Here is a 27,246-nt window from a genome sequence, read left to right as displayed (position 1 = left end):
CACCAACCAAGATTTTTTTTATTTTTACCTATTTGGTAAAAATACAATATAATAATGGTGTTGTGGTAACTTGACACACAAAACAAAAACAAAATATTATGGAGACCACTATAAAAAAAAAGATTATTCTGGAGATCTGGAGAAATAAAAAAAAAAAAAGGAGATCACTAAAAAAAAAAAAAGATTTTTCTGGAGCTCTTGATCAAAAAACAAACAAAACAAAAACAAAGATTATTTACAAGATCGCGAGAAATACTAAAAATTTAGTTTGTCAGAAAAAGCAGCTTCATTATTCTAGCATTATAAAGAAGAAGAGAATGCGCTGTATTGAAAGATTTCCAAATTTGCAGCGTAACGAATGTGCTATCATTACAAATGCTAGTTTTGCAAGACAAAGGCGCCCACAATCTCGTACTTGATTCTGAGCATGCATGGACTTTTGTACGCAGACTTTATAGCAATTAATACTATAATGATTGCTATACAATCCCCCAATCGATTGCTATATAATCTATTAATTGTTTGTTCCAAAATTCCACTGGGCATCCCAGATATTCCTATACCAATCAAAGTCATATTCCCTCAATAAAAACAAAAAAAAACAAGCATATGGACTGTTTTCTGCCTGAGAGTGAATGAGGAACACCAGGCTGGGCAGGGTGACAGGTGGGCCACATCACTTAGGAGCCCATATATATATATAGTTACTAGAGACAAAAAGCATAAATGTTTTTTTCAATCATTTAATCATGTGTAAGTAAAAATTCTCCCTCTTTGAGGATTCTTAATACTTTGGAAAGTGAAACTTCTTTATCCTACTTACTTTGTTGTTAAAAGCCGAAATTTCGAAGTATTCAAATCCAACAAATAACCACCTGTGAGCTACACACTTATATAATAAGAATTTAGTCATGTTTTGTTTTTAACTCTTGGATGTGTGGTTAGGAATAGAAGCTTTGTAACATCGTAGAGTGCAGATCAGCACACACAGCTATGACATCATGAATAGAAAATGAATGCTGAGTAAAAGAGGCGGAAAATGCTGAAGGACGAGGCTGTCATCTGACATCAGTCTACAGGGACAATTCCATTAATACAAAGCAGCTCTGTACAGGTAAGTGCGACAAGCCTTTCTATACATCCACATTCTTCCTACTTTATTATTATGCTATGTTTTTACGGATAGAGTTAATTACATTTTACTCTGCTGAGATAGCTTTAGAATGTGCCAAATGTCTAATTGTGAAGGACAAGTTACAACATTTCCTGGGTATTGTAAGCCATTGAAAGTTTTCTATAGTTTTTAGATTGTAATGGGGCGATGCTTGAGATCTTCAGCACTTTCCACATTTATGAAGTTCAGGCTTGCCTATAAATATTCTGTGTTCCTTATAGATATTAGGGCATAGCATGGTATAAATAAGCAATAGTTACTGGTTGTTTTAAATTTTGTAAAATACTGTAAGAGATTAATATAAAAAAAAATCATGTATCTGTGTATCATGTTATGAGATACAATGGGAAACTCAGTATTCGTTAAACTAAAAGATGCTATTACTTGAATCTAGAAATGTAGGCTTAAATCTTTGTTTATATTGCTTGTATATTAAACAGGAACCTAACTACCCCCATACATTGCCCACCATCCACCATGACTTGTCCTGCGGTTACAGTGTTGTCCTGCAGCGATCTGCTGTTCAGGTCTTTGTACCTGTGTCCTGTACCCCCATCTTGATCTTCTTCAGCCAGTTGTCTCTTCCGGGTTCAGGAAGCCTTGCAATTAATGTTGCAGCAGCTATGCCCTCTGGCCATTCTATGAACTTGACAAGGGTTTACCAAGGGGCTGCGGAAGTAAGATAGGGATACATCATTCTGTGGTGGTGACGAAGTCACCAGAAAAAAAAATACATAAAAGGTTGCCCCTCAAATAAGCTGTAAATTTTAATTCATTCTTATTTTATTCATAAAGAAAACACGAGACAGAAAAAATTTAAACATTACAAACATTGGTAAGGCACACCAACAATAAGTATAATTTGCGTCGGAAAACAAATGCATGTCCAGGTTACATATAAATCACCATAATTTCAAAATAGGGGATCATATGTGTCCAGTACGTAGTGCATTTGGAAAGGTTATATGAAAAACATGTCTGTATGAAAAATATTTCGTAGGGGTAACACTGAATCAGTAACAATGGATAAGTCAAAGTCATGGTAGATTTGCTCAATAGATTCCTAAGGATGTATTTAGGCATAGAGGAAAAGGAATAGGGGCAGAAAAGAGGGGGCAGAAAGATAGGGGACAATAAGCACTCTATCATAATCCCAAGGCAGCATTGTCTAGGCCACTCTCAGCCCAGGAGATAAACTTGGACTATGAAGTCCAAGTGAGAGAAACTGTTTGTCCTTACCATATTCCTCAGCCAACAGACGTTCAAGGTCCCATATGCAGTCCACTTCAGTAGCCCAATCCCCCAGGGAAGGCATGGTTGTCGATCTCCAGTGACGGGAAATCACTACTCTGGCAGCTGCCAAAAAATGTTGCAATACATCTTTTTTTATGGATTTGAATTTGCCAGGAAGTATAGATAAGACAGCCACTTCAGGCGAAGGTTGAATGGAAGTTGCCATCAGTTTTCAGTATAGTTTGAAGATCTGTTGCCAAAATCCCTGTAAAGGAGGGCATTCCCACCAGATGGGAGCATGGTACCCTGGGAGCCAAGACGCCGCCAACAGGTATCTGATACTGCCGAGTTGAAATGGTGTATAGTCGAAGGGCATCTGTACCATCTTGTTACCAGTTTAAATCCCTTTTCTTGGGTCTTAGTGGCTAGGCATAGCTTGTGTGTCAGGAGTCAGGATAAAACATTTTTGCCAGTCAATAGGGGAGATAGAGTGACATAGTTCTGTCTCCCAGGCATCAGTAAATGGTGGAAGGTCAGGAGATATTGAGCAGGAGGGAGTAAAGTTGAGATACCACATGTGTTGGAGGTTCTGCCTGTATGAGCAGTTCCTCAAATCCTGTCGGTTCAGCAAGGATGTCTGGAATGAATGGGAAAGTCTGGATTTAAGAAGTAGTCTGTTGTCTCCGAAGACACTACATGGGGCGCCAAGAAAGTGGACCAGAAGGGGTATCTATCCTTAAAGTGGGGTCTCCTCAAAGGACTTGGGCTAGTCTCCTATGATCTTCTTTTTTTGCCAAGGTCCAAATTCTGTTACGTGCATAGCTAGCTGGAAGGCAGATGGCCCAAAGAAAGGAGTCATAGGCCCCATGTGGTTCGATAAGCCCCTTCTGGACAGCATGCGGTCCCAGATCTGAATTGTTTGATGGTCATTGAGAGGGTCTGAACCCCCCCTGGAGCGTGGGCAAGGTCCATGGGAGAGCGGAGAGTTCAATTGGTTTCATATGGCGAAACCAATCCAATATGCAAGTGTGCACTGCTGCTTTATGGTATAAGGAGGTGTCTGGGGCTCTGGCCCCCCCTCCCCCCAAACCTTTGAAAGAGATAATGTTTCATATCATATTCTGGGACGGGCAGCATTCCAAATGAATTTGGAAAACAGCTGGAGTCGTTTCCGGAAGTACGAATTAGGTATGTGTATACGAATGGTTTGGAAATAAAACAGGAACTGATCGAGAACGTCCATATTCAGGGCATTCACTCTACCCAGTCATAACAGCCGTTTAGACGCATGGGTAGATAAATCCGCTTGGGTTCCAAGGCTCAAGGGAGTAGAGTTCTGGGAAAAGAGCTGGGATGCATCCGTCGGTATTTAAAATTCCGAGGTACTTGATGGAAGTGGAACCGGTTTTCAAGGATAAAGTAGTCTAGAGTCTTTGTAGGTCCGACTTAGGCAGGGATATGTTAAGGATTTCTGATTTATTGTAATTCACTTTAAAGTTACTCCAAATTTCTGGAACTCCTGTAGTACTGAGGGCAAGGATGTGTGTGGGTGCATCACGAACAGGAGCAAATCGTCTGTGAAGAGGGAGAGTTTAGTATGGGTGGGTCGGACTGTTATACCTTGGATAGAGGAGTTGTTACGTAGCGTGATAGCCAAATGTTCCATAGCAAGAGCATAAAGGAAGGGGAACAAGGGACATGCCTGTCCCATTAGAGATAGAAAAGGCTGGAGACAGAGAACCATTCAGTCTAATCCTATCAGATGGAGAGGAGTAAAGGGACATTATCCTCGCTATCATATTAGTTCCCAAACCTATTTGTTGCAGGGATAGCCGAAGGAACTGCCAGTCCACTTGGTCGAAAGCCTTCTCCGCATCAACTGTTAAGAGGCATAATGGAAAAGATGTAAATTTTAAATGGGGGAACCTCCTTTCAATCAATGAGGCATAGAGTAAAAGTTTGGAAATGTATTTTTTTTTACTTACTTTTTCATGCCTGTTGCTTTGTGGTCCCTTGTAATATGCAGGCAAGGGCGGCTTATCTTCATTGCCATCACAACGGGGCAGGCACTTTTGACGATGCCGCCCATTGTGATTGCAACCTGTGAAGTTTCCTGCACCACTACATGCTCTTACTGCACATGCGCTTGAACAGACTGTGCAGGCTGGGAATACAGCAGCATCGTATCCTGGAAGATTACGCTTATGGGCTTCGCCTGCCCACAAGTAAGATGAGAATGCCCGAGCAGGATGGATCAAAGGTAACTTTTTAAATAAAATATTAATAAATGCTACGCTAATGACAAGTCAAACCAATGGTAAGTATACATTATGTAATAGTAAGAGATAGATTTAAAAAAATATATGTGGTTTGAACTCCGCTTTAAGGAGAATAAGGGGTGCGCTGATGCCAACAACATCACACAGCACATTTATTTGTAGTGTGGTGTAGTGCAACAAAGTGCAAACCCTACACCCACCTGTTCTGCTCTGTATATTAAAGTGTATGTAAACACCAAGTCTATTTTTCAGTATAAAAAAAACATGAAGGCAGGGGTAGTGGCGAGTGATCTAGCTAGTCATTTTTTAGTAGCTGTAAGGACCTCCCTTCAATAATAAAATTGTAATGGTGTTTAACCAAATTAAATCCCAACACTATAATAACCACCTATATCCTGTAGGGTCAATGAAGTGTAAAGAGCCTAATCATAAGAAAAAACCCCCAAGGATACCAGAAGGGGTTATGTCCACACGGTGGTCTAGTAAATGGTGATAAACCAATAATTGTAAATAGTGAAATCAACTATGTGATAACCCAAAATAATTATAACATAACATAAAACCAAAAATGCAGGAGTGATTATAACATAAAACCAAAAATGCAGGAGTGATTATGACATATATCCAAAAATAGTCCATAAGTGAACTACCATGTGTATCCAATAAACCTAAAAGTGTTTGTAAATAGTCAGATGACTAGTAAACATGTGGATGTTCCACAGTGAATATTGTTCCACAGTCCTGTGCAGAAAATTAGTACCAAAAAAACAAAAATACAAACAAGTCGCAAAGAATGCAAAAAAATCGCATCAAGCAATAAAAAATAAAAACAAACAAATCAAGAACAAAGTCCATATACCATGGGTACTTCTAGAGAAGCAGCTCTGTATATGGACTTTGCTCTTGATTTGTTTGTTTTTATTTTTTATTGCTTGTTTGATTTTTAACCATTTTTAAATAAATTAAGTTTCTTGGATACTACACCATGGAAGCTAATTTCTCTTTTTCATGAGGAATATTATTACACATATGTGCCACTGATTGGACATCTAAAGGCTTCTTGAGGAACTGTGGATGCTGGAACCTGAGACCATCAGCCTAAACTGTGGATTTACAGGCACATTACCCCTGCAGGGGTTATAGGAGCTGGTGAGTGGGGACCCATAAGGGGGAGCACGCAAGTCACCTGTCAAGTACTGTGAGCACCAAAAGTCACCTGCAACTATCCACTAAAAGCACAAACTATTATTCATATTAGAACGGATACACATATGTGTCTTTAGCAATTGGTGTGATTTTTGTGTCTTTTGCATCTGTTTTGGGTTTTTTGTTTTTTTGATGCCATTTTTTGGCTTTTGTTTGTGACTTTTTTGTATTTTTGGTACTAATTTTCTGCACAGGACTATGGAACAATATTCGCTGTGGAACATCCACATGTTTACTAGTCATTTGACTATTTAGAAACACTTTTAGGTTTATTGGATACACATGGGAGTTTACTTATGGACTATTTTTGGATATATGTCATAATCACTCCTGCATTTTTGGTTTTATGTTATGTTATAATTATTTTGGGATATCACGTAGTTATTTACATTTATTGGTTTATTACCATTTACTAGACCACCATGTGGACATAATCCCTTTCTGGTATCCTTGAGGGTTTTTTCTTATGAGGAGGCTCTTGACACTTCATTGACCCTACAGGATATAGGTGGTTATTATAGTGTTGGGATTTAATTTGGTTAAACACCATTACAATTTTATTATTAAGGAGGTCCTTACAGCTACTAAAAAGGGACTTGCTAGATCACTCTTTAGCATATAGGTAGCGCCTGTCTTTATGGTTTTTTTGATTATTTAAGGGCTCTCTGTTGGGTGCATTTAAGGGGGGCTATACCTATCCTAAGCGCGGCTTTCTCTATAATTTCTGAAGAACTATTTTTCAGTATGTTTGTCATCATGCCTGTAGGAAGAGGTTCAATTATTTACTTAGCTTAGGCCCCCTCTTTGGCAGGAAGTGGTATGGTAACCCCGTCTTATAGCAGAACCTCATATATAGGGTGGGTGGAGTCTAGGATGGTAGAAAAAATTTGTATACCTCACTGAAGAGAGATGTAGTAGAAAATCAAGTGGAACCCTGTTCAGTTCACCCATGTGGACTTCCCTGGTTATGGGTCTTGATATACTGGATAACCAGCACTGACCTATAGGGAATAGGAACTTTAATTTATGCCATAAGATATGGGTTATTGGTCTGTAAGCAGATGTGCCTTATTATTGTCACTATTGCCATGCCATTAAAGAAAAATTAGGCCTTTTCTTTTCAATGGTTTTTATAAACATTTCAACAGAGAATAACAAATTATAATAGAACAGTGCGTTTAAATACATCAATACATTTTGTCACTTATAACATAACAGTAGGTACTTAGCTTCAGAAAGAGGAATGAACATCATGCTTTTTAAGGAATCTTCATTATAAGCCCTCTCATGATCTCTTTCAGTTGGTTAGAAGGGCATTTAAGGCAGCAGAGGGGTTCTAAGGCAGATATACTTCCTGATTTGGGATCATATATAAGATAAGTTTCCATTCCCAAGGATGTATTGCAGTTGGTAGTGACATCTGTGTGTTCGTTGTTAGAAAGCCATTGAGATTGTAGGACCCACCTCTCCCCAGACCTACCTATAATACCTTAACTAAAATAAGACCACAAGACCATTATTAAATTTTGGCAAAACTTGGCCGCGGCACCTTTATTGGTTTTCAACAGTGTATTTATCATCACCATTTATTATCACGTAACCATAAATTCAACCAAACCGAATTCTATCTGCTCAGTTTTTAGAACTCGAGCAGTAGCACAATTTAACCACTTCAATACCGGGCACTTTCGCCCCCTTCCTTCCCAGCCCAATTTTCAGCTTTCATCGCTCTAGCAATTTCAGTGACAATTGCGCCGTCATGCTACACTGTACTCAAATGAAATTTTTATCATTTTGTTCGCACAAATAGAGCTTTATTTTGGTGTTATTTATTCACTACTCCGGTTTTTATTTTTTGCGATATAAGCGCAAAAAAAACGGAAATTTGGGAAAAAAAACAATATTTTCTTTTTTCTATTTTAAAAGAAATCCAATAAAATCTAATTTTGTCATAAATTTAAGCCAAAATGTATTCTGCTACATGTTTTTGGTAAAAAAAATTCTGTTAAGTGTATAATAATTGGTTTGTGTGATCACGGACATATGTACGAAAATGATCATGTACATATGTGTGCAGGTGATCACGGACATATGTGTGCAGATAATCATTGGGACATGTGATTTTAGTGGGACATATGTGGGGGACATGTTTTTATTATTAGGGACATGTGTTTTTATTATTTGGGGACATGTATGTTTTGGGGACGTGTGTTTTGGGGACATATGTCATATGACATTGTGTTTATACTGTGTGGTGTGTTGTGTGTTTACACTAGACTGATGATCAGTGAGTAAAAAGCTGTAAAAAACAGCTCATACTCACTGATCACCAGCCCGCTGCAGCGATCTGCTCTCCTCTCCTCAGCGATGACTTCTGTGTGAGGAGAGGAGGAGCCGATTGCCTAGCAACCGGCTGTTTGTATACATCACATGATGGCCGTGATTGGACACGGCCGTCATGTGATCAGGAGGGCCAATCACAGAGCCCTCCTTCCGATCCGGGTGACACGAGCACATCGGGATCGTGCCGCTGCGCGGGCACACGCGCGCGCGCGATCCCGCTCCTTCTGAAGGACGTTCCTGAACGTCCTATCAGAAGTAGACGGCTCCCACCCAGCCGTATATGTGCATTGGCCAGGTGGGAAGTGGTTAAATATAAATAACAGTCCCCTCCAGAATCCGGGGTGACCCAACCACATATAGGTGCTCGCGACTGGGGCGGGAGGGAGGGAGCTCCAATCTTCTTGGTGGTCCACAGTCAAAGAGGAATACCCCTTCACTTGTTAACCTTTTATAACCTCAGGAAAGCTTCCAGCACATTCCCTTAAACCTGATTGGCCCTTCCCTAAACACCTGTTTTCACCTTCTTAAAGGGGCCTCACCCAGCTAAACTAATCTTTATTGTCCAGCTAGCTGCACTCATCTGTAATAGCTGACAGGGGGGGGGGGGATTATGGGGAGTCCACAATCTCAAGAAAGTGGACGCATAATGCGTCCCCTTTTTTCATGAGATTGTAGGATCCACCTCTCCCCAGACCTACCTATAATACCTTAACTAAAATAAGACCACGAGACCATTATTTAATTTTGGCAAAACTTGGCCGCGGCACCTTTATTGGTTTTCAACAGTGTATTTATCATCACCATTTATTAAATCACGTAACCATAAATTCAACCAAACCGAATTCTATCTGCTCAGTTATTAGAACTCGAGCAGTAGCACAATTTAAATGTAAATAACAGTCCCCACAAGCCGGCCTTGACCTCAAGGACACCCCACCCCACCTGCCGCGGCCACGGCCTCCTCTATGCTATATTGCAGGCCTAAATTGAATATATCTAAACCCACCTCTGATAAGTGCACCCCATCAAGTCTATACAGTCCCGGATAGCCACCTTCTAAGTCTACATGCCGATAAGATAGACCCCCAAGCTGGGGCATGAATTTCTCCATTGCCCTATTAACTCTTTTCCTCATCTTTTCCATAACCCTCCTCAGGTCAGAGGAGAGCCAGGAAAGATGAGGGACTATCTCTGAGAAGACTAAAATTGTGCCCGGGAAAATAGTGCTAAAACGAAGGAGGTCCCTCTTGATCATAAAAATCAAATCTAAAGTTCTAAGGTTCCCCAAATCATTACCGCCTAAATGTATTATCAATATAGAGGGCGAGGGCCATATTTGACATAACCTGTTTAACTGAAAATAGAGTTGATACCACTGAAGTCCTCTAATGCCCTTCCAAAGTAAGTGAAAGGATTCTGGTTGTAATGACAGATTCGTTGAATAACTGCGTTGAGCCGCTCTTTTTTGCGCCCAGTATATAAACGAATGTCCCAATATCCACACCGTGTGTTTTGCACCTGGAAATTAAACAAAGAGATTAGGACGTACATATAACCGAAAACATTGGGACTTCCACCTCCCCATTTCTTTAATGTCCGCATCCGGGAACCCTGACCGGGCCGCTTCAGAAGCTGCACCTATCCTAAATGAGTGTGATGAGAATTTGAAATCACTCAAACCCAGCCGTTCTAAAATATTTTTTGAGTACTGCATCAAATTGATATTTTGTCAGAGGCCTCAAATCTGCGTGAACCAGGAAATGCCCCATTCCCGGTGGTCTAATAGCCAAGAATTGTTTAACAGCTGCTACTGGGCACACTAATATATCCCCGAATTCCTGCAAATGGACCCACTTGCCCTTGCCACATTGATCCGTCTTGGAATAATGCAACCAAATGTGTACCCCATAGCTATCCACCACCACCCGTTCATTCCTAATACCTGAAACACCCAGTCTATTTGCAGGCACCAATTCCGAAATGCGGAATGCTCAGAAAAAGGCCAGTGTAAATGCTGTCTTGAACAGTAAAACCTCATAAGCCGAGAAACATATGACTTCAGTCATCCTACAAAGGCCACCAAGGATGTCGAGGGAGATCGGTCTTCTATCATCCGCCAAGACTGTTGACCTCCTGTAACCCTTTAGTGCCTGTTTCAAAGAAAAATAAGAAGAACAAGGTTGCAGACCCCTCAACTTAAAGAAAAAGGAGATACCAGCCAAAGCTTTCGTTATATAACTATATGAGTAGCTTTGCTGCATTAAACTATCCATGAAGGCTAAAAGCCTGTCTTCGGATGGTTTGTAAACACAAAAACCTCCCACACTGGCAAAGGACAACCAACTTCTCCAGGCTGCTGAGTAATCAGCCCACGTCTTGGGCGCTAAAGACCTCTGAATGGCTTCAGATACTTCCTTCATACCACTTCCCACAGATAGTCTGGGCATGGAATGCCATCTCTGTCTGCTTCTGGGAGCAACAACCGAAAACGGTCCATCTGAAAACGAGATAAAGAATCAGCTATGTTATTCAAAATCCCCGGAGTATACTTAGCCTTCAGCCAAATGTTGAATTTAAGGCACCTGAAAACCACCTGCCGAAGAACTTTAATCACTAATTCAGAACTAGATGATAAACAGTTCACTGCATACAGTACTCCTTTATTATCTGTCTTCACTAGTAAACGCTTATTCGAAAAATTTGAACCCCACAGTTCCAGAGCCACCAAGATTGGAAACAATTCCAACAAAACCACATTCTTAGTAACGCCCTGCTGCACCCATGACTCAGGCCAGCTCGCACAGCACCAATGATTTTGCCAGATAGCACTGAATCCTTTCGCGCCCGCTGCATCCGTGAACAGTCGGAAATCTGGGGCAAAAATAAAATTAGACTGAAAGAAAGACCGGCCATTATAACCCTCTAGAAACTTAAACCACACCAATAAATCCTCCTTAATCGAGACAGTCATGCGAATGTGAGTCATAGGGTATTTTATACCTGAAATAGCCAGGTAAAGGCGTTGTGAAAAAATTCTGCCCACTGGCATAATTCTGCAGGCAAAAGCCAGAATACCAAGGAGAGACTGCATGTCCCTCAACTTGATTTTCTTCTTTTGCAGAGCTTTGGTAATCAGACCTTTCAATTTGCTAAGTTTTGCCTCGGGTAAACGAAACTCCATCATACATGTATCAATTTCAATGCCTAAAAACTCTAATACCATACCAGGCAAGCATGTCTTTTCCTCAGCCAGTGGAACACCGAATTCCCATGCAATAGCTTTAAATAACTCCAACAATTCAGCACAATGCAAAGAGTCTGATGGTCCTACAAACAAAAAATCATCCAAATAGTGTATAACACTATCCGAACCAGATCTCACACCCAAAACCCAATGTAGAAATGTGGAAAAAACCTCAAAATAGGCGCAAGACAGTGAACACCCCATAGGGAGACACTTGTCAAAAAAAATATTGCTTCTCAAAGAAAAACCCTAGGGAATTGGAAGCCTCCGGGGAAATAGGCAGGAGACGAAAAGCTGATTTTATATCGGCCTTTGCCAACAAAGCCCCAGTGCCGCACCTCTTAATTATATTGATTGCATCCTCAAATGTCGCATAGGAAACGGAGCATACGTTTTCATCAATATCATCATTCAATGAATCTCCTTTCGGGAACGACAGATGATGGATAATGTGAAAAGCATTAGGCTCACGCTTAGGAACTACTCCCAATGGGGATATCCGAAAATTAGGGAATGACGGATGCTCAAAGGGCCCTTCTATACTCCCTTCCGCCAATTCCTTACACAACTTATCCCTAACTATCTGAGGGTACAAGTCTACTGACTTTAAATTCCCCACTAATATACAGCCAACCCCTGAAAAAGAAGGTAAAGGAAAGCCTTTAGAAAAACCTTCAATGAGGAAACGCGCCCTCTCCTTGTCTGGGTAGCTGTCCAGCCATGGGCGCATTTTTTCCAGCCTCACTGGAGTGCAGGCTTTTTGGAAAAATATCCCTCTGCGCCGGACCAAGACTGACATTCACATTCTTTTTAAAACATTTCGCTGCTGGGTGTGTACCTGCACAAATTAAACATTCATGTCTGTATTTACAAGCCAAATTCCAACGACACTGACTTTCATTGAAAGCAAAACAACAGCCTTTTCTAAAAGCCGGATTTGCAGCGGTAAATGCAGCTGGCCAGGGTGACACTGACTTCTGAGGGAGTATCAAATTGAGCCACAAACCAACATCCTTCATTCCCCATTTTAATGCTGGGTGTATGGACAGTTTCTGGCGAAAAGACTCATCATAGTAAAACCATCCCAGGCCGCCAAAGCACCTATAAGCCTCTAATATATGGTCCAAATGTTGGAAAAGACCCCCACACAGCTCTGGGTGCTTCTCCGCTAGTATGCCCACATAGATACAGAAGGCCTGTAGCCAATTGTTAAAAGACCTGGGGACCGGCCTACGCCTATCTTCCTCACCTCTCTCTTCCCCTTTCTTATCTGATCTAATCATAAATTCCTTGTAGGAAGGGAGGAGCGAAAGTATGTCTATATATTCCCCCTTCCGTATTTTATCTTTTACTGATACATTTAAATGACATCCTAATGGTGACATCTCACATGGCATAACCCCTTTCATGCATGTTTCAGGTACATTCAGTGCATTAGAAGGTGCAGCTGTGTGTAATGATTCAGGACCTGTAATGTCATCCTGCAATCCCCTATTGATATTCCCATTGTGAACTGTGAAATTAGTAGGAGCAGGAGATAGCACAGCAACAGAGGGGTTAACAGGCAGCGATGCCACAGCAGAAGAGGGAGGCACAGACACCTGAAAAAGAGATTGAACCAGAGAAGACAAAGATCCTACTAACCCATTCAGAATATGCAGTTGATTTAACTCACCAGCTGCTGAAGGCTGTCCCGCATCATGCTGACTTTCCACCTCCAGAAGTGCTGCTGGGTCTGGGGGTTGCAAGGAATACCCAACCTGGGACTGCTGAGGCACCACAGCTCGCCGAGTGCCTTGCTGTGTTATTTCAGATGCATTAAGGCGAAACTGCTCTAAAGTGGAAGATTTTGTTCTTCAGGCAGACACCTTATCCTCCAGATTCCAGGAAAAGGGTTATGATAGATCCATTTTGGATTTTGAAGTAGCTCGAGTTCAACAGTTAGATAGATCCGTCTTGATAGGGGATAGAGTAAAAGAACCAGCAGGTGGAGGTGACAATTTCCGAATGGTTCTGGACTACAATGTCCAGCACAAGAAATTTGAAAAATTAGTCGCAAAAAACTGGTTTATATTGAAACAGGATCGGGTACTAGGACCTCTCCTGCCCGCCCGTCCCTCTTTCATATATAAAAAGGCCCCATCGCTACGTGACCAGATAGCCCCTAGTGTCATTGACCCCCCTGTACAAACTGAAAGTAGGCTTTTTTCCTTTTTATCCGGCTTCTATGCGTGTGGTAGATGTACTGCCTGTAAACACTCTAGATGTAACATAAAGAAGAGGAAATCTTTTGTTGCTACCAGCAACAGTAAGGAATACAAGATTGATCAGTTGATCACATGTGCCACGGCAGGGGTTGTCTATATGCTACAATGTGGATGTGGACTCCAATATATTGGTAGGACATCTAGACCTCTCCATGTTAGGTTAGGGGAACATGTGAATAATATTAAGAAGGGTCTAAAGACACATAACGTATCTCGACATTTTAAATTGGTACATGCTCAGAATCCTAAGTCGTTGAGTTTCTGGGGAATAGAGAAGGTCACGAAACATTGGCGTGGTGGCAATTTCATACGCCAATTGAGTAGACGTGAATCACATTGGATTCACGAAACAAGGGTTCTTGTCCCCAGTGGCTTGAACGTTGATTTTGATTTAAATTGTTTCATTTCGGACAGATAATAATAATAATTTTAGGTAATATCATTTTGTATGTGCACGTAATATTGTTACTTGTACTTTGATCTTCATTTTTACTTTTGTATTTATTTTCATTTTTATTTATTTTTCTTTATTTTCATTTTTATTTTTATTTTTTATTTTATTTTTTTTATTTATTTTTTTTTTTTTTATATTTATTTTTTTTCATTTTATTTTTTTATTTATTTTTTTTTTTATTTTTTTTTATTTTTTTTTTTTATTTCTATTTTTATTTTTAATTTTATTTTTATTTTTATTTTTATTTTATTTCTGAATTTTTGATGTTATGTATGATTATGTGTTACTACTCTAGTATCATCTTGAGTGTATTTTATATTTTTGTGGGATATTATTTTCTATGCGTGGATCGGTGTTGCTTGCTGATGGCGTCAGCGGCTTTGTGTTTTCTGTGTTTTATAATTTATTTTTTAGGCAGCAAAGCGGATATTGGATGTTAAACGCATAAGTGTTTCCATATCTGTGCTAAAATACTGCTATATTACATATATCTTTATAATAAATATTCTTTAAAGATATGTTTTATATATATTTTTATAGATATTTTTTAAACATATTATTTTTGATGACAATAGGTTGTGCAGTGTGTCGCTACCTGTGGAGCATAATTCACGCGCACCCCCCCTTTTCTAGTATCTTAGTTAATTTAGTTTCATTAATTCATCTCCTTTTCTTTTTGGTGTTTGCTTTTTTGCTAATCTGGCTTCCGGAGTCATGCTTGATGCCTGTTTCCTCTGTGTAGCTGACTTGCGCATTATTCTCTCTTCCATTGGCTTATTATCAGTGTACTAAGCTTAAAAGCGGCTGCCCGACGTCACGCCGTCACCGCTGATGAAGTCCCGCCTACTTTCTGGGACGCAACGCGTACGGACCATGTGACCTAAGCCCGTGACGTCATCCGCAAGCCGCCTCACTGATCCACGCATGGACGCTGTGTTTTATCTGTTTTCATGCCCAACACTCGGCACTGGAGTTCAGTGCACTAATATGTGAGTGTATTTACTTTACTACTGCTTCCTTTTAATAAATTTGTTCAAACGGAGAGCACTAGATTTGTTCTTTATGTTTTATATGGAATTATACCGCCTTGAGGATATGAGGAGGATTCTATTTTATGCCTGCCACATCTACTGAATGCTGTGATTTACCCATGAGGGGAACACGTTTTGTTTGACCTATCTGTGAGAACAGGGTCCATATGTTGAGGTGAGAGTCCACCTTGCTTACCGGTGAAGGGATCACACCATCACTAGTTTTTGTTGATCGAAGACACGCTGCACAAGTGGATATTTCTTCCTTAATAACCTCACTTGGTTTCTTTTTTCTTATGGACATTAATTGTTTGTCTATGCACTATATTTATTGATTGTCATTTTTTTGTTTTATTTATTTAATTATGCGCTGTACTGTTACTTTTTACTTATTTCAGATGCAAGCTGCCTTGAGAGGTGCTGCACTGGCTTTCTCCCCGTTGGTTCTGCTGCTGGCTGCTGTACTTGACTCTACCGACCGCCTTTGTCTGATGGTGACTGGGAGTAAGTTCGCCGTTTCTTCGAGCCACGACGGCCCCTTGACACACCGACCGAATCTTCCGACCGTTCGCGAGGTCCGCTCTCCTCTTCGTCTGCCTCCACAGCCTGCCAAAAACGTTCGGGAGGAGCACTTCTCCTCATTCTTCCGCGAAGGGGTGGCTCTTTCTCTCTTCTCCCTTCGCCATTAAGATCAGCCTGCTCGCCGCCCCCCCGCTGAGTCTCCGCCTCCATCTTCTTCCAGCTGTATGGCTGAGTCTGACTCTAAACAGCGGCAAAGCCATTCCTCTCCTCCTGCACTGCCTGCCTTCTCCAGGAGCTGCCGCAATAAGGATTCCATTATGAGGAGAGCTCCAATCTTCTTGGTGGTCCACAGTCAAAGAGGAATACCCCTTCACCTGTTAACCTTTTATAACCTCAGGAAAGCTTCCAGCACATTCCCTTAAACCTGATTGGCCCTTCCCTAAACACCTGTTTTCACCTTCTTAAAGGGACCTCACCCAGCTAAACTAATCTTTACTGTCCAGCTAGCTGCACTCATCTGTAATAGCTGACAGGGGGGGGGGGGATTATGGGGAGTCCACAATCTCAAGAAAGTGGACGCATAATGCGTCCCCTTTTTTCATTTATAGAACAGTTATAGAACAGGTTTATAAGCAGTACTGTACCAATTAAACCAGGAGTACCAATTCGAGTCTGCTTGTTGGGGATTTAGCAAGGTTCGAGGTGAACATTTGTTCAAATGTAATGTTAGTGTGCACTATGGGAATAATTGCATCTCTTTTAGGGATGGTTAGTGATAGCCAGTTACGTGATATAGGCAGTCTAGCTGCGAGGAGGATGTGGGTGACCACTTTTCTGGTGTGGCGTGGGTAGTCTTTAATGCCAATGTTGAATAAAGCCTGTTCAGGTGTGAGGCTGCAAGGTGAGCCTGTGACTGTGTTAATTAAGTGGGACACCTCAAGCCAGTAGTTGTCAAGTTTGGGAAATCCCCAAAGGATGTATAACATAAAACCTAGCTCACCACACCTTCTCCAGAAGGTAGATAGTGCAGATGGGTCAGTGTTAGGCAGTTGGATTGGGGTGACATACCATCTGAAGGTAAATTTTTGATGTAGCTCCCAGAGATTTGGACAGCAGGTAGATTCATAGATAGATTCTATTGCATCTAGCTATTGGTTTTCTGTAAATGGTTTCCTTATATCCACTTCCCATTTGAGCATTTGAGGGGTATTCTGAAATGTATCTTTATCTTGGAGAAGATTGTAAAAGAGTGAAATGCCTTTTTGTTGTGTTTTGTGGTAATTTAGATAATGCCAGGCCAAGTTGTGGATAGACCTGAATATGTGGGGGTTGCACATTAGGCAATGGGTAATTTGTAATTTGTATTTGTAGTATTCAGAGAGAGTTGCGAATGCTTTGAGGACGCCATGGGCATATACAGTATCTCACAAAAGTACACCCCTCACATTTTTGTAAATGTTTTATTATATCTTTTCATGTAACAACACTGAAGAAATTACACTTTGCTACAATATAAAGTAGTGAGTGTACAGCATGTATAACAGTGTAAATTTGCTGTCCCATCAAAATAACACATAGCCATTAATGTCTAAAACGCTGACAACAAAAGTGAGTACACCCCTAAGTTAAAATGTCCAAATTGAGCCCAATTAGCCCTTTTCCCTCCCCAGTGTTATGTTATTCATTAGTGTTACAAGGTTTCAGGTGTGAATGGGGAGCAGGTGAGTTACATTTGGTGTTAGTGCTCTCACTCTCTCATACTGGTCACTGGGAGTTTAACATGGCATCTCATGGCAAAGAACTCTCTGAGGATCTGAAAAAAATGAATTGCTGCTCTACATAATGATGGCCTAGGCTATAAAAGGATTGCCAAGACCAACTGAGCTGCAGCACGGTGGCCAAGATCATACAGTGGTTTAACAGGACAGGTTCCACTCAGAACAGGCCTCGCCATGGTCGGCCAATGAAGTTGATTGCAGAGCTCAGTGTCATATCCAGCCTGTTTTTGGGAAATAGACATATGAGTGCTGCCAGCATTGCTGCAGAGGTTGAAAGGGTGGGGGGGGGGGGGAACAGCCTGTCAGTGCTCAGACCATATGCCCCAAACTGCATCAAATTGGTCCTCATGGCTATCATCCCAGAAGGAAGCCTCTTCTAAAGTTGACGCACAAGAAAGCCTGCAGTTTTCTGAAGACAAGCAGACTAGGGACATGGATTACTGGAACCATGTCCTGTGGTCTGATGAGATCAAGATAAACTTATTTGGTTTGGTTTCTGTGAATGGTTTGTGTGTGGTGGCAACCAGGTAAGGAGTACAAAGACAAGTGTGTCTTGCCTACATTCAAGCATGGTGGTGGGAGTGTCATGGTCTGGAGCTGCATGAGTGCTGCCAGCAGTGGGGAGCTACAGTTCATTGAGGAAACTATGAATGCCAACATGTACTGTGAAATACTGAAGCAGAGCATGATCCCCTCCCTTCGGAGACTGGGTACTGGGCAGTATTCCAACATGGTAACAATCCTAAACACACCTCTAAGATGACCATGGCCTGGTCAAGTATGTCTTCAGACCTAAACCCTATTGAGCATCTGTGGGGCATCCTCAAAATGAAAGGTGGAGTAGCGCAAGGTCTCTAACATCCGCCAGCTCCGCAATGTCATTATGGAGCGCTGGAAGTGGACTCCTGTGGCAACCTGTGAAGCTTTGGTGAACTCCATGCCCAAGAGGGTTAAGGCAGTGCTGGTAAATAATGGTAGCCACACAAAATATTGACACTTTGGGCCCAATTTGGACATTTTCACTTAGGGGTGTACTCACTTTTGTTGCCACCGGTTTAGACATTAATGGATTTGTGTGGAGTTATTTTGAGGGGACAGCAAATTTACACTGTTATACAAGCTGTACACTCACTACTTTACATTGTAGCATAGTGTAATCTCTTCAGTGTTGTCACATGAAAACATATAATAAAATATTTACAAAAATGTGAAGGGTGTACTCACATTTATGAGATACTGTAGATCTTGTATGTGAAGGATACCTCTGTCAGTCCAAGAGAGGATAGATAGTTCAGGGTATAAGGTGCAGGAGCAAAGATAAGAGTAGTGGAGGGTGTATAGGGGTGATCCCTGGTGAGGTTTTGTACAAAAAATAGTGATATGATAGCGTTGATGCTGTGAGCGTAGGGGAAAGGTGTTTGTTTCCAAGAGGTAGGGTGGGCTGGTAACCATGAGTAACCATGAATATAAATCGTTGTTCACTGTTTGCAGTGATTCAATTTATTTTCAGGGACTATTAATGTGATGAGAGAACCATGCTTTTAATTATGCTAATATAGTTGTTACGTAGTAATCTCTGATGTTCTTAAGACCTGACCAGCCTGTTTTTCGATGTTTAGTTAGTATATTGCAGGAACACCTAGGTCTTTTCCCTTGCCAGATATTGCGTCCTATTATAGCTTGAACCGGTTTAGGGAGCGCTCTGAAGAGATACTGTATATCAATTGCGGAAGCTTACACATTTTAAATAGGGCTAACTGACCTAACCAGGAAATGAAAGGCTTGGTTAAGGCTTCTAGGTCTTTCGCAAGTGATTTTAGTATTGGTACATAGTTGGCTTGGTATAGGGATACAATGTTTCTGGTTAATAGAATACCTAGATATTGTATGGATTTATCTGCCCACACGTAAAGATAGTCACTTTGCAAGGAAGTTTTGAGTGGAGGCTGTATACCCAAGTCTAGAATAAAGGATTTGGTGGCATTTGCGTTATAATAGGACACTTTACTAAATTCAGAGAGTACTTGTTGTACTGAAGCCAGTGAGGAAGCTGGTTTTGATAGCATGAGGATGACATCGTCAGCAAATAACTTGATTTTATGCTCGCTAGAGCCCATGTGGAAGCCAAATATGTCTTGGTTAGAGCGCACACTCTCTGCCAGCAGCTCCATGATTAGGTTGGATAGAGGACACCCCTGCCTGGTGTCGTTGGTGATCTGGAACGGTTTAGATAAGATAGTCAAGCAGTATATTTGATCTGATGGGCAAGAGTAGAGAGCCATAATGGCAGAGAGTATGCGACTCTGCAAACCAAATTTTTGTAAGGTCATCTGTAAGTAGGACCAGTGCACTCTATCAAATACCTTCTCTGTGTCCAGTGATAGGAGCAGAGAAGGCACTTGGGATTTACCTGCATGGTGGATTATGTTAATTAAGCGACGGATGTTGTCTGAAGTTTGGCTCTCCTTTGTGAATCCTGATTGGGTGTATGAGATTTGGCATTAGATCAACCAAGTGGTTAGCTATAACCTTGGCGTATAGTTTTAAATCGTGGTTCAGAAAGAAAATTGGTTGAAAATTTTGGGGGGAGGTGGGTTTTTTCCCTAGCTTCGGTAAAGTCACAATTAAAGCTTTCAACATATCTGTGGGAAAAGATGATGATGAGGCAGCAGCATTGAAAAACCTGGAGATAGGGAGTACCAATATGTGTTTAAAATGCTTGTAATATTCCCCAGAAAAGCCATCTGGGATTTATTGTTTGGGAGAGATTCAATAGCTGTGCTTATTTCTATACAACTGAGAGATTTGTTAAGATTTTCCAGTTGGTTTTCTGTTAGATTGAGTAGTTTAATTGCGTCAACAAATGATCGGATAGCGGCAGGGGTAGCTTGGAATAGAGAGGGATCCACTTTAAGATTATAGAGGGAACTGTAGTAGGAGCTGAGTGCATCAGCTATCGCTTGTGGATTGGCTAAACGCTCTTTGGAGGTTGGGTGGAATAGATAGGGATTATGAGATTCAGGGCGGTGGCCCTTGGTCAGATGGGATAGGAATTTGCCCTCTTTGTTCCCTGAGGTGTAGAAGGTAATTTTTTAACATTTTTGCTGTTTTTCAAATTTGACAAGTAGTAGTGTTATAAGTTCTTGTAGTAATTGGCCCAATTTAGTTTTAAGATCTGGCCTGGGGCATAATTTATTTAGGGGTCAGAGTTCTGGATTTCAGTGGTAAGTTTTTCAATGTGCTGTGCCCTCTCTCTCTTTGTCCTAGCACCTAATTTGATAAATAACCCACACAGGTATGCTTTATGCGCAGCCCACAGAGTGGCTGGGTCAGAGACTGAGTTGGTATTGATGGTAAAGAATTCTTCCAGATGCTCTTAAAGTTTTTTAGGCATGAGAAGTTGATTGAAGCAGATGAGAGTTCATTCTCCACATAAAGGCAGAGTTAGAATTCGGGCAGTCCTCTATGGCGATGCAGATGGGAGCATGGTCAGACCTGTAGCGGTCATGATGGTCGTGGTGGAGATTTTTTGCAGAAGCCATTGGTCTGTAAGACAAAGGTCGATGCGGGAGTAGGCAGTGTGGCAAGTGGAAAATAAGGTGAAGTCACGTTCTTTAGTGTGTTGGCAACGCCAAACATATTACTGGAAATCTCATAGGAGAGGGTTTAGGCTTGGTTTCTCCCTTGTAGGTGGGTTTGAAGTATCTAATTGTGGATCTGGAGTGAGATTGAAGTCCCCTCACCAGATGATAGACCCTTGACAGATTCTAGCACTTTTCTTGTACAGTTTCCTTAAGAAGCAAATCTGATGTATGTTGGGGGCATAAACATTCACAACAGTGAAAAGGGAGTCATTCAGTTTACAGATAAGTATGAGATAGCAGACATTTTTGTCGGAGATGCTAGAAATTAGCTGGAAATAGATGGTATGTTTAACCGCTAACAGTGGTGGCTTGTGTGAAAGTACTTTTCCTGTGCACATATAATGTTGCACTGGGTTGACAGGGATAGTTGGCTCACCTCAGGTATGACAGGGGCTGGAGAATCCATCCGCATTCTCGCTTTGGCCAGGCTACCAGTGATCGAAATGCCAGGAGGGGAGTCACAGGTGTCTGTAGTGACATTCGCCATCTCTACTGAGTCATTTCCCTGAGAGGATGCAGCTGCTGGTAGGGATGGCTGGAGAAATGTCGCGCTGACTGACAGAGCCCTGGCGCCAGCGCCATCTTGTCCCCACCAGTCTGTGGGCTGGAACATAAATCCAGTGAGTTTTTGAGGCAGTCTTTCTTCTTTTCTTTTGCTGCCATACCACTGCTGAGTAGTGGGATTATTTAGGGATCTTTTACTGTGTCGGTGTGCCACGTATTGGTGCTCATATCCATCTGTGCCCGTTCCAATGCTCAGAGCCTCAGAGCACAGCATCCATCTTAGGCTCTGGCCAGCCACGCTCCCAATACAAGGCCTTTTGATATGAGTACTCCAGCCCAGGTTTGGGTCGGTGTTAGGAACCAGGGTGATGGTGTAACAGAAGGTTTCCATCCAACTATCAGTATAGTGGTGGCTGGTGCTCAAATTTTTTGGGGGGTGCAAACAAACTGAAAAATTCTGAAAAAAACCCCATCAATTGCAGCCTCACTGTACCATCAAACACAGCCACTGTGCCATCAAATGCAGCCACTGTGCCCATCAACTGCCGCCACTGTGCCATCAAATGCAGCCACTGTGCCCATCAATTGCCGCTACTGTGCCATCAAACGCAGCCACTGTGCCCATCAATTGCCGCCACTATACCATCAAACGCAGCCACCGTGCCATCAAACGCAGCTTCTGTACCATCAACTGCAGGCACTGTACCATCAAACACAGCCACCGTACCATCAAACACAGCCACTGTGCCATCAAATGCAGCCACTGTGCCCATCAATTGCCACCACTGTGCCCATCAACTGCCACCACTGTGCCATCAAATGCAGCCACTGTGCCCATCAATTGCCGCCACTGTACCATCAAACGTAGCCACCGTGCCATCAAACGCAGCTTCTGTACCATCAACTGCAGTCACTGTACCATCAAACACAGCCACTGTGTCATCAAACGCAACCACTGTGCCCATCAATCCAATTCCTGTCCCTTCATCCCTCAGATCAGTCCCAATTCCTGCCCCCTCAGACCTCAAATCCTGGTATATAGCATTTCTCACAAATTCTGGTATATAACATTTCTCACAAATCCTGGTATATAGCATGTCTCACAAAGCCTGGTATATAGCATTTCTCACAAAGCCTGGTATATAGCATTTCGCACAAAGCCTGGTATATAGCATTTTGCACAAAGCCTGGTATATAGCATGTCTCACAGAGACTGGTATATATCATTTCACACAAAGCCTGGTATATAGCATGTCTCACAAAGACTGGTATATAGCATTTCTCACAAAGCCTAGAATATAGCATGTCTCACAAAGCCTGGTATATAACATTTCTCACAAAGCCTGGTATATAGCATTTCTCACAAATTATGCACAATTACCCCCCTCCAGTCTGCACAATTACTCCCCCGTAGCACAATTACCAACCCCCAGTCTGCAGAGTTACCCCCCCAGTCTGCACAATTACCACCCCTCCCTATCTGCACAATCACCCCCCCGTCTGCACAATTACCACCCCCCAGTCTGCACAATTACCCCCTCCTCCTAGTCTGCACAATCCCCTCTGCCCCTAGTCTGCACAATCCCCTCTCCCCCTAGTCTTCACAATCTCCCCTCCCCCTAGTCTGCACAATTACCACCCCACATCTGCACAATTACTCCCGTCTGGACAATTACCCCCCAGTCTGCACAATTACCACCCCCCAGTCTGCACAATTACCACCCCCATCTGCACAATTACCCCCCGTCTAGTCAATTACCACCCCTCAGTCTGCACAATTACCACCCCATCTGCAAAATTACTCCCCCTGCACAATTACTACCCCCTTCTGCACAATTACCCCCCATCTGCACAATTACCACCCCCCAGTCTGCACAATTACCACCCCGTCTGCACAATTACTCCCCGTCTGCACAATTACCATCCTCCATCTGCACAATTACCCCCCAACAGCACAATTACCCCCTGTCTGCACAATTACCAACCCCCAGCCTGCACAATTACCACCCCCCATCTGCACAAATTCCCCGTCTGCACAATTACCACCACCCCCCCAGTCTGCACAATTACCACCCCATCTGTACAATTACCACCCCCATCTGCACAATTAACACTCCCCACCTGCACAATTACCACCCCCCATCTGCACAATTAACACTCCCCACCTGCACAATTACCACCCCCCATCTTCACAATTAACACCCCTCCATCTGCTCAATTACCAACCCCATCTGCACAATTACCCATCCGTCTGCACAATTACCACCCCCCATCTGCACAATTACCACCCCCAGTCTGCACAATTACCACCCCCCAATTGCTCAATTACCACCACTCCGTCTGCACAATTACCACCCTCCCGTCTGTACAATTACCACCCCGTCTGTGGAGTGGTGAGAATGAGAGGGGGCAGAGCACTGCAGAGAAGCACAGGAAAGGGAAGGAAGGGTCCAGCCAGGCCTCCAGGCATTAGCATGTGCAGAGCAGAGGGGCAGCTCACGTGCCGCGGCCACATACAGACTCAGCGACTGAGTCAGCTAGAAGAAAGAGAGAGAGTGAGACACACCACCCGGTCCATAACAACAAGCCTGACACAAACTGAGCCACAGTTTACATACCTTACAGAAGCAGCGCCACACTCCTGAGTCAGGCGTCAGCCAGGTCTGCTTCGTCTCCCACACACCATGCGCCACCGGTTTGTCACAGTCTACTCCTCCACTCACTCCAAACACAGTAAGCTGAAAGACTGGAAGTGAAAAGCACCACCCATGCATGATGCAATGGCAAATCATTGGAGCTTGGAGAATGAAGGAGTGTTTGCGGGCGCATCTCTTGTGCCCTGGACACTCCCTAAACATGGGCAAATTGGCTTCCCAGCCTGCAATCTGTTGATTGCAGGCTGGGGGGCTTCCCATAGACCGCCGCATGTCCGGTGCCTGGGTCACTATTAAAGTGACCATCTTTTTTTTTTTTTTACAGATTAAGGGGGGCGACGATTGAGCGCCCCCTATGGACAGGCCGCCACTGCATCTGTACATATGCTAGCAGATGGCTTCAGTCTGTGTGGGCTTTGGAGCAGTTATGGTATGAAGAGAGTGTTGTCCCTAAATAGTCCTGTACCTCTGTGTGCCTCTAGCAGAAGTTCCTGAAGTGTCTGAGGAAAATCTAGAAGAAAAATCTAGAAGTTGCCCAAAGCCTCAATTAAGCATTAGAACCCGGAAAAAGAGGCGACTCTGCATACAGAGTGGCCTGGCGTTGGCGCTTTCACTCATGAGAGAACGCTAGCAAATGGACATGTGCTATTTCTAGAAATCAAGATAGTAGGGCTGCTGTGGAAGACTGGCCTGGGGATGGTGCTAGATACTGGACTAAATTTTACACCGGTAAAAAGATTTCCTTGTACCACTATGTTCTGACTGGAATTGTGTAACCCTATGTATATCCCAGTCAGTGGGCGAGGAATGGACATTGTCATGCTTTCCTTTTTACACTGCATCTGGAGAAAGCTGAGCCCCAGGAGCTCTGAATCTCTGTGGAGAAAGGCATGGCAAGAGATCCTGCTAGAGGTGTCTTCTAAACCTGTCACTCTAGAGCTGATGGGGTCCCCAGGTCTGGAGGCATCAATTCCTGATTTCCTTTCTGTAGTTAGGGTCAAGTCAGGAGACAACAAGGAAGAAGACACTGCAACTAGCACAGTTTATGCCCAGTCCACCTCTGCAAAGGATACCAAGGAACTCATTGAGCCTCCCACAATTGGGAATTGCAATAATGAAGAAGCAGAGCAAGATTTGTTACTTCCAGATGAGTGACTAGTGCATGTGTGCCAGTAAAGGAGGTAGCAGAAACAGACTTTTTTATGCTTTGGAGGGGATTTTATAGAAGAAGAACATTTTTTACATGGACACTGAGCCCTTGGCCAGAGGTCCGGAATTCATAGGTCTATTTTATTGCTTTCCTTGCAACCGCTACTCCAGTGAGATTGCAGTTAGAGAATGGATTCTGATAGCTTGGGTGCTGTGGCCAGTGATTTTATGGCCTGCCCTGTAGCTCTGATACAGGCACCCAACACCTAACTATGTGGTGGCAAGATTTACATTTAAAATTATTACTGATTATTTTATAATTATTATAAAATGGCTTCTGAAACAAACCCTTACTTTTACTGCTCTTTATGTTTAATGCACACATGCAATTGAAACATCAGAGTGTCAAAACTCGTGACCACAAAGAATTAGTGGCAAGTCTTGGGGCACTGAATCATAAAAGTATAAATAAGAATATTCAGAAATAGTGGAAAGTCCAGAAATCTCCTAAAATTATCATCAGCAACAACTGACTAAATACCAAACTGCACCTTTTATAAAAACTGTCAGTAATTCAATAAACTGAGACAGTTTCAGCATACACTAGCTTTCTGTGCCTGATCTCCTATACTGCAGTATATGTCTTTGAATTAGATCTAAAAAGGAATAGATGGCTGCACACGAGATAGTGATGAATACCTTTATTGTAAAATCCGTAACGTGAATGGCACCACAGGACAGGAAAGCAGGTACAGGTAGATGCGTTTGACACAGCGACGTTGCGCTTATTCCAGACATCCCAAGTCTCCTATGAGGTGCGGGAGCCTCCCGCATTTTGGGGAACACCCTCAAGTGCTGCCAGATATCCCGGCTGTGGGGCTGATCCTGGATGGTCCCCTGGGTCACAGTAGGGGATGATCAGTGCAGCAAGAGGGACAGCAGTGAACACTGATCTCCCTGTATAGCCGACATCTGCTTCTTATCTTACCTTCCGTGGCTGCCGGCTAAAAAGCTATACAGGGAGATCGGTGATCACGCTGTCCCTCCTGCTGCACTGATCATCCCTGACTGTATCCTCCTCCTCCAGCCCCCCTCTGTGTCCTTCTACTCCCCTGTTCTTCTACAGCTCCCCTCCGTGACTGACACCGTCCACTGCCCTACTGACACCATCCTGCACATACTATTCACCGCTGTACACTCCATACTCCTCTCCTGCACATACTACCCACCTACAATACACTCCGCACTGTATATTCTCTATTTAACATTACTACATTCTGCACTATGTACGTCATCTAAGACTCTATTAAATCACACCCCATTTAAGCCCCACCCAATATGTAGCACGGTTTAAGCAACACCCACCTCTCTGAAAGGAGTTTTTGCAGGTTGGGGTGTCTGTTATTCAATATATGAATGAATAAGCACAGCGTCGCTGTGTGAAATGAGTTTACCTGTACCTGCTTTCCTGTCCTGTGGTGCCATTCATGTTACGGATTTTACAATAAAGAGATTCGTCACTACCTCGGTGTGCAGCCATCTATTCCTTTTTATCCCGTGAGCTGAGGCTAGCGCCCTTGGAAGGAGTCCATTCCCTGGCTTACGTGGTTCCATCACTCACCTGGAGTGGCATTTTCTTTTCCCACTGTTTGAATTGGGTCTCACTGACTTACACAGATAGCTGTACCCAGGGCTGGACTTACCATTGGGCTTGACTGGGCTGAAGCCCATGGGCCCTGCCCAACAGGGGGCCCCTGCGGGCCC

At 42.7% G+C, this 27,246-nt stretch overlaps 1 protein-coding gene across 1 annotated transcript in view; it reads left to right on the top strand.

Annotated features, from left to right (window-relative positions):
* The first annotated feature begins 995 nt into the window (after positions 1–995).
* TMEM40 (transmembrane protein 40) overlaps positions 996–27,246 on the top strand; it is a 61,988-nt gene continuing 35,737 nt past the window's right edge. Inside the window, exon 1 of the mRNA XM_077452081.1 lies at positions 996–1,114. The gene's annotated coding sequence lies outside the window, so the exon portion shown is untranslated. The remainder of the gene's footprint in view (positions 1,115–27,246) is intronic.

Source organism: Lithobates pipiens, unplaced genomic scaffold (genome assembly GCF_037356315.1).
Source record: "Lithobates pipiens isolate NorthernLeopardFrog02 unplaced genomic scaffold, aLitPip1_a1.2 Scaffold_23, whole genome shotgun sequence".
Taxonomy (NCBI): Eukaryota; Metazoa; Chordata; class Amphibia; order Anura; family Ranidae; genus Lithobates; species Lithobates pipiens.
Note: the sequence above shows the minus strand (reverse complement) of the source record. Positions and strands in the feature narration are given on the sequence as shown.